The following is a 12,261-nucleotide window of genomic DNA, read 5'->3' on the forward strand; positions in this document are numbered from 1 at the left end:
GACCACTCTTGTCATCCATGGGGGCTGAAGGCTTTGCACTGGGGTTTTGTGCCCCCTCGTGTGGCTGATGAGACCTTTGTCAACCCGGAATGTTTCGCTGCTCACTGGGCAGTTTATTCCAGCTGGAGCTAGTGTCATTGGCCTTGTTTGTTTTTTTTCTCTGGCGCTTTTCTTCTGCCAGCGTCGATCTCTTGTCCTGTGCTATTTTTTGCGCCAGTTTTCACTGCGTGACGTCATGATGCTCTATCATTTGCTTCCGTCTCATAGGTGGCAGGGTCAATGTTGACAGCTTTCAGAGACGCTTTGAGGGTGTCCCTGAAAGCATTTCCTATGTCCACCTCGTGATCGCTTCCCTGTCTTTAATTCACTATATAGGGGTCTTTTATGGATGTGGGAGTCTTCCATCTTGCAGTTGCACACGTGTCCTGCTCAACTGAGACTGCATCAGGATTGTATCAAGGCTTTGTAGGCCCGCTCTTCTTTGGACCTCAGTGTTTGGTATTTGGTCTTGCCATTTAACATTATGTATTCTTCTTCGTTTGGGGATTTAACAACCAAAAGCGCCTTTAAATTGGGCATAAAACTTGTTTTGTTAGACCATAATTTTTTTTTACTGCTATATTTATTGGAGCTGGTGGTTATTCTGATAGGGATACAAGACTTTGCAACACTGTTGGAACAGCGAGATAGAGACATAAAATAGTGCCCCGTTATTTCAAGGGATAAACACCCAGGCAAAGCTACACACACACACACACACACACACACACACACACTTACTCATACATGTGTCAAGCTGACATACTGTTTATCTCAACTCCTCCATCGCCTGGTGGTATTACATTAAACGAATTATCACTCATACTTATTCAGCCAAGCCCAGTCACGCGCGTGGACTCGCGGTCATCACTCACGCGATGGGGCGCGCCACCTGGTGAGCATTTTATCAAACATTTTCACTCACCAAAATATCATCGGAATTTTTAGTGTCCCCCGCCCCCCACCCACCAAGGCAACATCGTCCCCCCCCCAACAGTTTGTCACGTTGCTGTCTACCATCGATTTTAACCTGACCTCTCGGTTTTACCTGACCTCTCGGTTTTACCTGACCTCTCGGTTTTACCTGACCTCTCGGTTTTACCTGACCTCTCGGTTTTAATAAAAAAAAAAGTTGTTAATACAAAACATATAATAATAATATAAAACATATAATAATAATATAAAACATATAATAATAATATAAAACATATAATGATAATAATAAACATATAATAATAATATAAACATATAATAATAATAATGGCAATGCTTTCTATATCGAAGACTAAAAATTAATGCGGTGCTTACAAACACAGACACACAGAGAAACACAGACACACACATGCGTACATATATATACATCCATACATGCATACATACAAAGATTACATAGTGGCCTACATAAATGTTTACATACATATATTCATTACATAGGACTTGCACACATACATACTTTACACAAGTGCTAACAAACATAAATACATGCATGCATACATACTTTTCACAGGTGCTAACAAACATAAATACTTGCATGCATACATACTTTACACAGGTGCAAACAAACATAAATACTTGCATGCATACATACTTTTCACAGGTGCTAACAAACATAAATACTTGCATGCATACATACTTTACACAGGTGCAAACAAACATAAATACTTGCATGCATACATACTTTTCACAGGTGCTAACAAACATAAATACTTGCATGCATACATACTTTACACAGGTGCTAACAAACATAAATACTTGCATGCATACATACTTTACACAGGTGCTAACAAACATAAATACATGCATGCATACATACTTTACACAGGTGCTAACAAACATAAATACTTGCATGCATACATACTTTACACAGGTGCTAACAAACATAAATACTTGCATGCATACATACTTTACACAGGTGCTAACAAACATAAATACTTGCATGCATACATACTTTACACAGGTGCTAACAAACATAAATACTTGCATGCATACATACTTTACACAGGTGCTAACAAACATAAATACTTGCATGCATACATACTTTACACAGGTGCTAACAAACATAAATACTTGCATGCATGCATACTTTACACAGGTGCTAACAAACATAAATACATGCATGCATACATACTTTACACAGGTGCTAACAAACATAAATACTTGCATGCATACATACTTTACACAGGTGCTAACAAACATAAATACTTGCATGCATACATACTTTTCACAGGTGCTAACAAACATAAATACATGCATGCATACATACTTTACAAGTGCTAACAAACATAAATACTTGCATGCATACATACTTTACACAGGTGCTAACAAACATAAATACTTGCATGCATACATACTTTTCACAGGTGCTAACAAACATAAATACTTGCATGCATACATACTTTTCACAGGTGCTAACAAACATAAATACTTGCATGCATACATACTTTACACAGGTGCTAACAAACATAAATACATGCATGCATACAAGTATTACATGGTGGCCTACATAAATGCATCCATCCATCCATCCATTCATCCATCCATCAATACATATACATATACATATACAAATACATATACATATACATACATATATACATACATACGTAAATACATACATGCATATATATAGATTTATATATTATATAGGGGCCTACATACATACTGACATACATACATTACATAGGAGATTACGAACATGCATGTATACTTGCATACATACTTACATACATACATACATACATACTTACATCATACATACATCATACATACATAATTACATACATATACATATATACATTACATAAGGGCTTTCGAACATGCATACTTGCATGCATACATACATATATACAAAAATACATACATACATACATACTTACATCATACATACGTCATACATACATAATGACATACATATACATATATACATTACATAAGGGCTTTCGAACATGCATACTTGCATGCATACATACATATATACAAAAATACATACATACATACATGCATACTTGCATGCATACATACATACATACATACATACATACATACTTGCATGCATACATACATACATGCATACTTGCATGCATACATACATGCGTACATACATGCATACATACATGCGTACATACATGCATACATACATGCATACATACATACATACATACTTGCATGCATACATACATACATACGTACATACATGCGTACATACATACATACATACATACATACATACATACATACATACATACATACATACTTGCATGCATACATACATACATGCATACTTGCATGCATACATACATGCGTACATACATGCATACATACATGCGTACATACATACATGCATACTTGCATGCCTACATACATACATACATACATACATGCGTACATACATGCATACATACGTACATACATACATACATACATGCGTACATACATACATACATACATACATACATACATGCGTACATACATACATACATACATACATACATGCATACATACATACATACATACATACATACATACATACATACATACATACATACATACATACATACATACATACATACATTCATACATACATACATACATACATACATACATGCATACTTGCATGCATACATACATATATACATACAAACACACACACACATACATACATAGCCTACTGATAAGTTCTTACTCATTCCCACGTGAATCGGAGTCACCACCTCGTAACCTCGTCAACCAACCCCGCCCTGGACGCTTCTCGTGGAAAAAAAAAAGTGTCACCGTTGTCCCTCCAGGGGAGACAGCAGTACAACAGGTAGCCAGAGGCGTGGCTTTTTTTTTTTTTTTTACAAATGGCGGGGTCACTTATATAGGTAACACGCCTTTTTAAAGGTTTTATATTACCTCCATAATACTGGCCCCTAAAACTACTAAGATACGGCTACGTTAATAAAATATCGTCTGACGCCACGGACTACAGCTGGATGTGACCGCCTTTAACGATATGTTCATTCAGACTGCTACACTTCTGCGGGTAACAGGTGGTGACTAGTAGAGTGGTGTGGTCAGATCGTCAGGTAATCCCAGGGATTGAACCTTGGGTCTGTTTTTACATAGGGTACGGTTATTGATTTTTTTTAAGTGAAAAAAAATTCTTTGTTCAAGTATATTATCTATCTATCTATCTATCTGTCTATCTGTCTGTCTGTCTGTCTGTCTGTCTATCAATCTTCTATCAGTCTGTCTGTCTTGTCTTGTTTCTCTCTCCTATATGTTCTGTCTATACTACAGCTTCTCTCTGTCTATCCTTCTCTGTGTGTATTTGTGACTCAAACATATGTTTTACTAGGACAGTGATAGCCAGATTTCAAGGCTCATCCCTTAAGACCGGGATTAGAACATAGACAAGTTCTGATTCACTCAAGATGACTGAGGCATACCTTATCCACTAAGTCATGGTCGGGAGTGAGGGAGGGGGATGTCAGTCACCATGTCAACTAGATCTACAGAGAGTGTGCGAAAGACTTTGTGGCGATATAGGCACAACTCTCCCACCTCGCTATAACCAAGTCGATATGTTTTCTAAGGCCTTATTTCATTCAACGTTCTGTGCAGTTCATAGCAAGACATAGTGCATCGCCTGACATAGTGCATAGCCTGACATAGTGCATCGTCCGACGGAGGATCCGAAGCTAAAGGGTCGTGGTGGTTGAGTAGCAAAACGCTTGGCTTCAGGGCCGAGGCGTCTCTGGTTCGAATCTCAATGAAGACTGGGATCTTGATTTTTTTGGAAGCCCCGGAGTGCACGCAACTCTAATAGGACCTGGCATAAGTTGCAGATTGTACAGGCAGTTGATCGTTGTGCTGGCCACGTGACACCCTCGTTAACCATCGGCCATAGAAACAAATTAACTTTACATTATCTTGTCTGAAAGGGATAATTTACTTTTTAAAAAAATTAAGACTTCAACCAATACAAGCCCAAAGCTGAAATGCCCCTCCCCCCGAAGTGGTCCATTCAAGCAAGTAAAAAGGCCAGGTTTCAATATTTTCAGCAAGAATATGAGAATGTATGAAACACAATCTATCAACATCCTCAGGCCTGCTACCTTTCTTCATACAAAACAGACCTGGATCTGTGCGACACCAAAGTACTGCCGACGTGATTGTATTGTTAACAATAAATTAAAACAAAATAATTTTACTTTTGAAAAAAAAAGCTTATAAAAGGGAGAGAAATGCACATTTACAGCCATATATATATATATATATATATATATATATATATATATATTGTAAGATTTCCCATTTCCCATATCAAACAAATTGACTCATTATAAATAATTAATTAATTAATTGGTTAATTTTTTAAACTGATTCATGTTTTTTTTTAGGGACATTGAATGATTTTGCAAAGTTTCATTGAAATCCAAGAATGGAAAGTGGGAGAAATAACGCAATTACAATTTTTACCAGGCGGACAGACAGACAGAATGACTTGATATAAGCTATGTTATAAATGAATTAAAAAAAATTAACGTTTCTATTAGGAAACCATAAATATCTTCTCATATTTGTTCAAGTATTTATAAAGATATAAATATATTTATTTCATTTATTGATTTCTTTATATCTTGAAATAATGTACTTGCTTTGAAAAAACAGTAGTCGTTTTACTAAGTTTGTTTCTTTTACTGAGTTTCTTTCTTTTACTGAGTTTCTTTGAAATCTGAAAGCCTATCAGAAATTATTTGAAGACCTTATTTACTTGAAATGTTTCATCAGATGACCTCAATGTAAGTTGATCAGTTGATCTAGGTCTCTGCCCTATCACGCTATGTCACACTTATTTATATCTTCACGTCTGCAACAAGAACACGCGCTCGCCAGTACACGCACGTGTTCTTCGTTCTAAATTGTTTTTTTCCTCTTGTTATTGTTTCATCAAGGTGACGCGACTTGAACAAATCAATTATCAAGAATGACGAATATTTCTATTCATATCCACCTGTCACACACACACACACACACACACACACACGCATGCACATATATATGTATGTATAGCAATGATAAATATATCGCTTCTTAAAAAGAACATTCTATTACTGATCCCTCTTCTTTTAAACCAGCCCCCACCCCTCTCAACCTTTTTTAATAAACAACCGCCACCCCCTCTCCCGCTATCTCATGGCGCTCCCCCCCCCCCCCACCCATGACTATGTGTTAAACAGATGCGTTTGAAAAACCGCTTTTCCACAGACACCATTTTATCATCATTGGGAGGGGAGAGAGCGGTGAGGGTGTTGGTGGGAAGAATACATCGCCAGCAGCATTCCAGAAACATCGATTAGTTTTGGCCTAGATTTGAGCAGCCATTGAAACCTATTCCTTGTTCGTCGGGACTTATCATCCACGTGTAAAATGTTGTCTAGAAGTAAATTGTTGTAAGAATGTAAATTATCTTTTAAACTTTGCATATGCGTTTTAGATGGACAATTTTACACGACTTTTCAGCTAAGGTATTTAAAAATGCTTACACGGCAAAAAAAATATTTCAAAATTCGGCTTCCAGATAGCCAGCTATTGAGTAGTTCTAAACAGTAGTATATGGACCTACACAACTAATTTAAATAATTAAAATAATTATAATTAATTTTTTTATTTAAAAATTTGGAAAAGAGACTTTATTGATTGATATATTTTTTAAAGTGTAAAGTTCACAAAAAGTTTACTCATCTGCTTCTCCATCTTTGTTAGCTGGACCGGCCTTAGGCATAAGTATACACATTTTTGTTAGAGAAGAAATAGCGAGAGTGGTGACCAACGCTATTGCTGGAGTCCACTTGGTTTCAAATAAGTGTCGTAATTTTATTGTTTCGCTGTTTTTTTGTTTTTTTGTTTTCTATTTCTTTTGGGGACCATCCAAATCACTTCGCCTAGGGCCTCCAATTATCTAAGGCCGGCCCTGTTGTTAGAAACAACCAATCTTTAATGTGGTTTTAACATAACAAACCTTTTTTTTTTAAAAAATATTTTGAATCATATCACTTTGTGCTTGCCTACTTTTAAATTTTGTATCAATACACCAAGAAGTCTGGCCGGAAAGTTGCATTTTCATAACAAGCGCCCCCTTTCGGCAGCAGACGACGAAGCATGAGTCATCCTCTGGTTACTTGGTCGCTGATGTGGCGTCCTTGGAAAGAGGCGATCGATACTAGTCGATAGATCATACAGGGGTCAGCGCTGTGAGGGGGCAGTGGGGAGCAAACATGACAAACGAGAAATGAGAGAGAGAGAGAGAGATGGACAGAGTGCGCGAGGAAGTTCAAAACGTGACTAAAACTAACGATTGCAAGGAGACATGTAGATCACAATGAAAATTAGTGTTTTATACATAGATCTGAGTTAATAATACTATGTTCAAATTTTTTCCCCTAACAATCAGAAATGTAAATCCTAACAAAAGCTGGTGTTTTATACATAGATCTGTGTTAATCCTCCTATGTTGTTCCTATTTTATTCCTAACACGTAGAAATGTAGATCATAATGAAAGCTGGTGTTTTATACATAGATCTGTGTTAATCATCCTATGTTGTTCCTAAATTATTCCCAACAATCAGAAATCTACATCCTAATTAAAGCTGGTGTTTTATACATAGATCTATATTTTTTCTCCATCGTAAATGATGATATTAACGTCTTGTCATTCAGGAGAGGGGATTGGGGGATTTTTTTTTAGCAAAGAAATAATATGCTTGTGAATGTAGCTTGAGTCTTTGTGTGTGCGCCCAGATTGCAGTCATAAGTTTTGAGGCACATATAGATCTAGGTTTTTAAACATATATGAACTCTCTATTCATGCAGCCTACTCCGTTGGTTGGCCGATCGTCCGTCCTCCTCTAGCTTTTTTCAAATATATTTTTTCCAATTAGCTTGTATTCTCTTCATTATGGGTGGACGGGTATTTGGACAACGGCTAAACAAATTTCCATGAAGTCTGACAGTTTATGTATATATTACGGAAAAAAAATGGAATTGGCAACACAATGAATGGTTTGACCGTTGTCATTTTTCAAAATATAATCATCTTAAAATTAAATTTGGCTTACGACTTTTATTTCGCACACATTTCAACGGGTATTCCCGCACTCGGCTCCAATGTTGTTTTTGTATTCAGTAAGAAGTAGACTAAATAAATACACGTGCATGAAGATTTTGTGCATCTTCATAAACGTTCCAGTCCACGTGCCCTTGTCAAATCATTAGATGGACTTTTAATAGAAGAACTTAATTGTCCAAAGCTCATAGGAGAGATTCCTCGCAGTAGTGAAGTATTAACAAACATTAATAGAATGAGAAATGATAGACCCCATTAGTTTTCAGAATGGAGAAATCGATTTTTAAACAAAATATTTTTGTTGTGTTACTTGTTAAACAGTAAGGTTAAAGTTTGTTAATTTGTGTATAGACTTTCGGCAATCCATACTTGCAGAGCCAACCTTCAAACTGCACTCTCCCCCTCCATCCAAATGATGCCTAAGACTTTTCGCTTAATTCTAACTGCTAAGACATGACAAAATAATAATAGAGAGAACCTAATGCAGCTTTTAGGTGCTCAAGACTAAACTGTCTTTATACATAGAGCGAACCTAAAGCAGCTTTAAGGTGCTCAAGACTAAACTGTCTTTATACATAAAGCAGGCCTAAAACAGCAATAACTAAATGACAAAGAAAGCCACAAACTCACATGCACACACGCACGCACATCCACAAACCAGTAAAACAACTTGCTTATTTTTATTTGTGTTTAAAGTGACTTTTTTTTTTCGAATTTTATAGTTCACTTTAACATCTTAGCAAGTAGTTCTTTAACAGATTTTGCTTCGCTAGCTAGATTTTGTTTTTGAATCGATCAAAGAGAGAGAGAGAGAGAGAGAAGGGGGGAGGGGAAATGTTAGAAGTTCTTTTTTAAGCCCTTAATCTTGAAATGAAAATGTTTTGTCTACATTACTAGAGGTCCTGGACAAACATTCTGTAGGCTGTACACAGATCAAGTCTTTGTCTTGTGTGCACTAGTAAAGTAGCTGAAGACACTTCGCCCCAGACAAGTTAGAACATTTGGAGAAAATAAAATAAAATGGAAAAAAAAAAAGGGGGGGGATAGCGTTGTTTGTTTTCTTTTTTTTTATTATTCACCTGTAGCCTACTTTATTGTCTACTTGTATTACTTGACCCAATGTTGTCAGTGGTAGAAGAAAAGCGAAGCACCCCTTTCAGACCTTGCATTCTAAAACGTAGAGGATATTTATGTATCTATTTCTATGGTCAAAGGTTAACGAGAGTGTCAAGTGGCCAGCACAACGATCAACTGCTTTTACTTTCCCAACTCATGGGTGGGCGTCAAATATTACCGAAGTTAAAAATAGCATTCCTGAACGAAATTTGAACCAGAGACCCCTCGATTCGAATCAATGCGCTCTAGAACTCAGCCACCACGACCTCTATGTTTTAATTACACAAAGTATACATTAAAAATTTCTTGTATATCTACACACATGGAACATTTCCGTAGAAGAACCACAGTAATATGGTTACACGTGACGCTAGCATCTTCCTAATGCTAGGTACACGCTAGTATCTCCCTAATGCTAGGTACACGCTAGTATCTTCCTAATGCTAGGTACACGCTAGTATCTCCCTAATGCTAGGTACACGCTAGTATCTTCCTAATGCTAGGTACACGCTAGTATCTCCCTAATGCTAGGTACACGCTAGTATCTCCCTAATGCTAGGTACACGCTAGTATCTCCCTAATGCTAGGTACACGCTAGTATCTCCCTAATGCTAGGTACACGCTAGTATCTTATTAATGCTAGGTACACACTAGTATCTCCCTAATGCTAGGTACAAGCTAATATCTTCCTAATGCTAGGTACACGCTAGTATCTTCCTAATGCTAGGTACACGATAGTATCTCCCTAATGCTAAGTACAAGCTAATATCTTCCTAATGCTAGGTACACGCTAGTATCTTCCTAATGCTAGGTACACACTAGTATCTCCCTAATGCTAAGCACAAGCTAATATCTTCCTAATGCCTAGAACACGCTACCGTTGTGTATTAGAGAGATAACGCACAATTGATAAATCTCTTAATTCATATCGCCTCACGTCGTGATTTCTGTGCAGCAAAAGCATCTATAACATCATCTAGATCTAGATTCTAGATCAATGCTGTCTAGTATTTTTTATTCTTGAATAGCAAGATTACAAGACAAAGGCGTAAAATTTAATGTAAACTAAATTTTGGACATTCATTTGGGGGAACCCTCAAGTGGTGGGGGGGGGCCAGGGCGGACTTTCAAATTTGGACCCCTCCTCCCTCACCCTAGCTACGCCACTGATCACAGAAATTATAATAATAGCAAACATTTTAATATAAAGTGAAATCAACAAACATATGTTATGATCATACTTTAAAAAAAAATAAATCGCTATCTGTTACTCAGCAATGAGACGAGTATAAGCTATAGATTTAGCTTGGAGCTGTTGAAGGAAATGGTCACTCTTCTAGTCAGCAGTCTATGTATGGATGAAAAACTTAAATGAAAGTATGTAAATATGAGAGCGCTATTAAATATCAATTGTTTGGTATTATAAAATCTTAATATATTTGTAAGCTTTAATATTAGTATACACCAAGAAGCTTTGAGTTTCTCATGCACAATGGGCTCGTTTATTGAATTCCGATAGAACTTAACCCTTCCGCAGCAGTTGACACTTATCAGAAATAATTGCATGAGGCCTTCACGACCAGACCTAAATAAAGTGTATATGAAGATCAAAATGTTGTCAAATGATTGGAAGAGTAGAGAACTAAGGACATGAATGAAAGAGAGAGGGGAAAAGTGTGGACACACACAAACACACACACACATAGAGTGCAAGGTGAATGTTATCTCAATGTCGAATGTAAACGAGGTTCTTTTGAGCTCATGGTGGCAGAGCAAACGTATTGGGTAGGTATTAGGTACACTCTATTTAACAAAAAACAACACTTTTTTAAACCTTTTCTTTATTTAGTTCTATTTATATGGTGAAGGTCAAGGCTACAGAGCTTCATACCTGCACGTTAAAGCTAGTTGATGCTAGATCTAGGAGCAGCTTTCTTGTTGGGTTTTTATAACATAGAATGTCTAAGAACTCCTTAAACATAGATCAAATAAGCGTAAAACATTGCAATTGATAGTGATGTGGTGTACGTAATGCAAGTTGCACTTAGATTTATAACTCATTCAGACTACAGTTAGGGCTCTACCAGAAGCTCGACAAAGCCTGACATGTCCTGTAAGCTATGGCCTATAAACAGTGTGAACATTGCCTGGCTTCTACTATATAGTTTAAACTCATAGATCGTCCTGTATGTGGCACTCAGGGCCGGCCCTACAGATTGCTGGGCCCTATGCGAAACGGATTGCGCGGGCCTATTCTGTTGTTGTGGGCTAATCTAATCTGACTTCGACTATGTATCAATTATTACTTAACATTAGCCACAGAACATTACAAAATAGATATACTTGATAACAACATTCAGTTCTATAAAATGAGACTTTATTAACCACTGGGAAATCCGTCCAGTCTTTCTAAAACGTCGCTATATCTAACTATTCAACTACTATTCAAAACACAGCCTACTTCTAACATAACGCCATGTTGGTCCCTTGTTCGCCCAAATCTACTACGTCATTAGTCTGTCTTACTACGTCATTACTTTTACCGTCGCTAAAACTATACACAATATATTTAACTAACAAAACTAACCTACTCTCTAAACTAGTACATTACACTGTGTAGATATAGGTATAATAAGTGAAAATTAAGATGTTTTGTTAGGAAAGAACGTTGCCTTTATTTTATTCATACTTTACTAAGTGCAAAACAACGATCAAATGAACTTTACGAGCCATCCACAGTAGATGGTAGTTTTCCAACAAAACCCCGTTTTTAAAAGGTCGAGATAGATTTAGATCTATATTTATATGCCAGTGACTATTAAAGTAAATTAAGTATTGGAACTTCCTGTTTTTGTTAAAATTCGCCCTATTATTACATTTTTTATTAAATGAAAGCTGACAATGCCGTTTTTTTTTAATCGCAAGCAGGATTGGCGTTTTCCATATTGAATGACACCCCAAAATGACAATTTCGTCTATTTTTCAGGACATTTTT

Source organism: Biomphalaria glabrata, chromosome 5 (assembly GCF_947242115.1).
Source record: "Biomphalaria glabrata chromosome 5, xgBioGlab47.1, whole genome shotgun sequence".
NCBI classification, from domain to species: Eukaryota; Metazoa; Mollusca; class Gastropoda; family Planorbidae; genus Biomphalaria; species Biomphalaria glabrata.